Source organism: Lepidochelys kempii, chromosome 14 (genome assembly GCF_965140285.1).
Source record: "Lepidochelys kempii isolate rLepKem1 chromosome 14, rLepKem1.hap1, whole genome shotgun sequence".
NCBI classification, from domain to species: domain Eukaryota; kingdom Metazoa; phylum Chordata; order Testudines; family Cheloniidae; genus Lepidochelys; species Lepidochelys kempii.
Window position 1 is genome coordinate 27,704,138 of NC_136393.1, and position 5,571 is coordinate 27,709,708.

Consider the following 5,571-nt stretch of genomic DNA (forward strand, 5'->3'; position numbering starts at 1 on the left):
TTGTAGCCATGTTGGTCACAGGATATTAGACAGACAAAGTGGATGAGGTAATCTCTCTATTGGACCAAGTTCTATTGGTAATAAAGACAAGTTTTTGAGCCATAAAGACCTGAAGAAGAGCTCTGTGTAGCTTGAAAATGTGTCTCTTTCACCAACAGAAGTTGGTCCAATAAAAGATATTACCTTACCCACCAGGTGTCTCTAAGTTCATCAAAACTCAGACTTCTGAAAACCAGGACATACAGAGTTAATGCAGAGTTGACTCTGCTCCACTGGAGCTGGCAATACTTACGATGAATTTTCTGCATACACTCCAACGGCCTTCACTGTGTTAGGTACACCTGTGTTGAGTGGTGGATGAATTAGGTGGAGCACCTTGGGAGATCTCTGAGTCTGATATGAGGAGAGTGGGGGGGTTAGTTTGAGAAGTGTCTCAGAGCTCTGATTGTGATATGAAATCTGAGTCTGCACACACCCACCCACACTCCATATACGCTATCAAAGGAAAGAGGGGCATCTTTAAAAATCTAGCCATTAGAGCCCAGTTCTGCTTCCTCGTATCTCACATATTCTCATTGGCTTTGTTGGGAGTTCTGGTGGTGCAAAAAGTGGAATTGCTGGACCTCAAATTATCAGCATTACAGTAACTCGTCACCTAACACTGTAATTATGTTCCTGAAAAATGTGAATTTATGCAAAATGATATTAAGCAAATCCAATTTCCCCATAAGAATTAATGTAAATAGGGGGAGTTAGGTTTCAGGGAAATTTTTTTCACCAGACAAAAGACATTATATACATATACAGTATAAATTTTAAACAATTTTAAATGAACAGTTTAATATTGTACACAGCAATAAATGATTGTGAAGCTTGGTTGAGGTGGTGGAATAGGAGGGTGGAATATTTCCCAGGGAATGCCTTGCTGCTAAATGATGAACTAGCACTCAGCTGAGCCCTCAAGGGTTAATAGGCTGTTGTTAATGTAGCCTTACACTCTACAAGGCAGCATGGACTGAGGCAGAAGGGAGGAAACACAATAGATGCAGGGCAGTAGCTGCAAACACTTCCCTGCAAAAACTGAACATGATGATGAGCCCACGCTATCCAGCTGGAGTGCACCACTCCCTCCTCCTGACAGCACATGCACAGCTGCACAGGTGCTGACTTTCCAAAGTGCTGGGGGGTGCATGCATGAGTGAGAGAGACGTGCATTGCCCCTTTAAGTATGCTGAGCCCAGTTCAGGTATGTTGCCCTTTTAAGCAGGTCCCCCAGTTCAGACAGGAAGCAACAGCTTCCAGGAAGCTCCCTCCTTTCTGTCCCTGAGCCCAGTCTCCCTCCTCTGCTTTGTGGAGAGGGGGTATGGAGCGAGGGGGGGCAGGAGCAGGGGGACATCCTGATATCAGCACCCCTCTCCCCCACTTCCCCATCAAGCAGGAAACTCCTGAGAGCAGCTCCAAGGCAGAAGGCAGGGCAGGAGCAGCAGGGCAGTGTGGGGAGGGCCACCTGAAATGCTGCTGGGCAGCTGCTGAGCCACATACCTTACAGAGAATTTAGGGGAGCTGATGGGGGGGGGGCTGTGAGCCCCCCTTGGTTCTAATCCCCACAAGGAGGGGCTGCTCTTCTGGAGAATCCTGCAAGCAGTGGACAAAGCAGGCAGCTGCCAAACGACTTATAAGGGAGCATTTTGCAACTTTAAACGAGCTTGTTCCCTAATAGATCAGCAACGAAACAATGTTAACAGAACAACATTAAGTGAAGAGTTACCGTATTGTTTTAGTGATATGACTTGTGCATTCAGTGCTTGATCCTAGACTCACTGAAGTCAATAGCTAACTGATGTTAATGCAGTATCAGGGCTTTAATCTTCTTCTGGTTAAAAAACTTCACTCAAAAAAGTACATAAATAAATAATCAAACACCCTTATCAGGAGACAAATTTGTACCCAACTTTTATTTGTTGGAGGAAAAAGCATAACACTTACCAATTTCTGTATCATGTTTCCCTAAAAAAGAAACAAAAATAAATATAAATTATTATTAGAAACATAAGGTTTCGTTTTGTGAAAGATGAACACTGATTATATAATTCATGAGTCTTTGATGGATTTCACTTTCACAACACCAAGAGAAAAAGGTTTTCCTTCCTCCATCTCTTACCTGTTGTTTCTCACTATTGTCAGAACTGAGGTTAAGGCTGAGAGCCCATGTTTATTCAGACCCCTATTTTCTACTGTGTATATTTTTTTCATACTAATTGTTGGGGTGAAATTTATCAAGCTTAGTGTCATCCCAATTTCTTTTTAGCAATAAATGAAATTCCTAAAGTCCATCAGGACTGAGGGGAGAATAACTGCACAGGTTGGGGGGAAGTGGACTGAAAGAGTGAGGAGTGGACAGTGGTTTGATCTCACACACACCCTTTCCCAAGTGCTCCAGTCAGCTTGAGGCAGTACTGGGGAGACGTTCTCTCTGCCTGGTAAAGGGCTTATGCAGATCACTGCCCCCTGAAGCAAAGGGGAACATTTGTAACATTTCTTTCCCTGTGCTGCTGGGGACGGGGGCTTGGCCCAGGGTAGAATTTCATTCTTCACCTTTTTCATTTATTAGAAGACAATTTCATGCTAAATACATTACATTTGCCACTGACTTTTACCTTTTATTTTAAGTAGACAAAGAAGCAAGGCCAATAGAAACAAACAAAACCACCAGGATCACACTCAAAGCCATCATCCAGGGATTCACCCCAGGGAAAAGGAACCTTCTTCAATGCTTACCCAGACAGTAGGCCATAGCGATCGTTCGCCATTTGGTCCGTTCCTGCACAACCGGAAAGGCTTGACAGCCTGAGAGTCCAACATCGGAACAGCCTTGATGAACCCATGGAATAGGGGGTCTACCTCTGGGCCGCCTTCACCCCTTGTTGGTGGAATTTTATCTTGGAAAAAGGAACCTGAGAAATAAAACTCCCAGGACTTGCATTAGTTTGGAAGCAGGGACAAAACTAATTTTTTTCTATTGTATGTGTGCAATAAGAGTGGAAGCATGGCCTCATCTACACTACATAAAAGTCCAGATACTGATTTTAAAAATGACTCTAGGCAACACAGCTTTAGCACTGATTTATCTGTGAATGAACAGGACTAGTTTGATTCATTGGCATTCAGAGGTTCATAGAGCTCAGGGGCAAATTCTCTGCTCATAAGACCACATTGACTTCAGTGGAGTTATGTCTGCAAATATTTTGGCCTGCAGTGTTCAGCGACATTCAGGAATTGCCAAATTAATTAGAATATTTTTGCAACTCACTAGTTCCCCACAATATTTGGATGAATCATTATCACAATTAATCCAAACATTAAGTGAAGCAAATTAATCAGTCTTCACTTGCTGTTCTTGTGTTTTCAATGTTTAGGTCGCCGAGGCAGGGTGGGCATTTCAGACATGCCTACAGCATTCTCCATATGTGGCTTGTGCTCTGGTTTTGTGAAACTTGTGTAAGTCAGCTTAATAGTGACCTATATTCATTAGCATAAGTCCATCAAGAACTGACTTAAACTAAATATATAGGCCACTCTGAAACTGAAATAAGAGTGTTCAGACAAGAGGTATTATCAGTAACTGAATAGATAGTCAGTGCAACTTTTGTGAGTAGACAAAAGCAAAGTGAGCGATGAGCCCAAGTTCCATGGAATGTCAACAGAAAGAGCACCACACAATTTGCATGACATTTCATACAGTGAAAAGATAGCAAACAAACCACAGCATCAGAATTACTACATTCTAGAAATCATTGAGAGGAAGATAGGTGTGCAGGAATAAGCTGTTTCTATGCAGTGCTTAATCTGTAATGAAAGAGCTGCTGGGGCTCAAGCAATTTTTTTACTTTCATAACTGATGCAGCGAGGCCAGAGGACTATGAACCGTCAAGCCTAGAGGTGCCGGGGCTCAGCCCTGCCAAGCCCTGGCACACATTAAGCACTGGTTTTATGGTTCTGTGATTTGGGTGAATATTTATTCTCAAAATTATGGGAGAGGATTTTTGTTTGTTTGCTTTTTGGGTGGGGGAGTAAGAGTTTCAGGACATTCAGAGTTAGATTAAATTTACATGAAACTCAAAACTCTGGTACACTGAATATTCAAAATTCAGGTAATCAGACTGCCTGAACTGTGACCCTGTTAAGATACCACTCTGCCATTTTCTTTGCTTGTATGTAGATTGTAAAATGTGCACCACGGATTCTTCAGTTCTTTGTTTCCTGTATTTTGTTTTGTTTCTGGTGGTGGTAATTTCAGTGTGGGGTTTGACTGGTAATTGACCTGCTACGTAAATTGTTGATTCCTTTTCTTGATTGAGAAAGGTATTACTGATCCAACAGTTTGAATGTTCTCTCATAATAACAGAATTTTCTGTTTCAAACAGGCCGTTATGCCCCAGGGATTTTGCTTCATAGATTGATGGTAAATGTTGCCCACTGAGATCGCTCCCTAGCACCTTGGGCTCTGGGTACCACCCAGATGACTGACAAACCACCCGGATCCCTCCACCCTGGTGATGCTCAATAGAGATGAGAGGGTTGAAGCCCAAACCTGTGTATATATACATACTATACATGTGGATATCCATGGGCATTTCATCAACATCAAACTGGGATGGTCAAGGAAGGTGCATGATGCATGCATCTTTAGGAACACTGGCCTGTACAGAAATCTGCAAGCAGGGACTTTCTTTCCAGAGCAGAAGATTCCAGTGGGGGATGGTGAAATGCCAATAGCAATCCTGGGAGACCCAGTGTACCCTTTATTCCAATGGCTCATGAAACCTTAGATGGGAAATCTGCACAGCAGCAAGGAGTGCTTCAACAATAGGTTGAGCAGGTGCAGAATGACTGTACAATGTGCCTTTGGCAGATTAAAAGCATGCTGGTGCTGCCTTTATGGAATGCTAGACCTAAATGAGGAAACTATTCCCATGGTGATAGCAGCTGGGGGCATGCTCTATAATAGCTGTGAGGCTAAGGGTGAAATGGGGGAGTGGGGGAGGTTTAGATTGGATATTAGGAAAAACTTTTTCACTAAGAGGGTGGTGAAACACTGGAATGCGTTACCTAGGGAGGTGGTAGGATCTCCTTCCTTAGAGGTTTTTAAGGTCAGGCTTGACAAAGCCCTGGCTGGGATGATTTAACTGGGAATTGGTCCTGCTTCGAGCAGGGGGTTGGACTAGATGACCTTCTGGGATCCCTTCCAACCCTGATATTCTATGATTCTATGATAAATGTTTCCCACAGTGTGGAGCACGGAAGCGGATCACCTGGTGGCTTATTTTAAGCAGCCAGATACCAGGACTACTAGAGGAACATAATGGGAGGCTGTTGGAATCAGGGAGGCTTTGAGACAACATTTTGATAATGAACACCAGTAATGTGTATTTCTACAAAGCACTCTGCCATGCTTTGTTAACTTGCTGCTTTGCATTAAAATTTTGATGATTCCTGACCAGGATTTGCAGTCAGCAAGTGTATAACTATCAGCAGCGACCACCATGTGTCGGCGACAAATAAAGATTGGTA

The 5,571-nt window shown here is 43.1% G+C and overlaps 1 protein-coding gene across 6 annotated transcripts in view; it reads right to left on the minus strand.

Annotated features, from left to right (window-relative positions):
• BTNL2 (butyrophilin like 2) overlaps window positions 1–5,571 on the minus strand; it is a 1,264,829-nt gene that overhangs the window by 59,637 nt on the left and 1,199,621 nt on the right. The window lies entirely within an intron of this gene.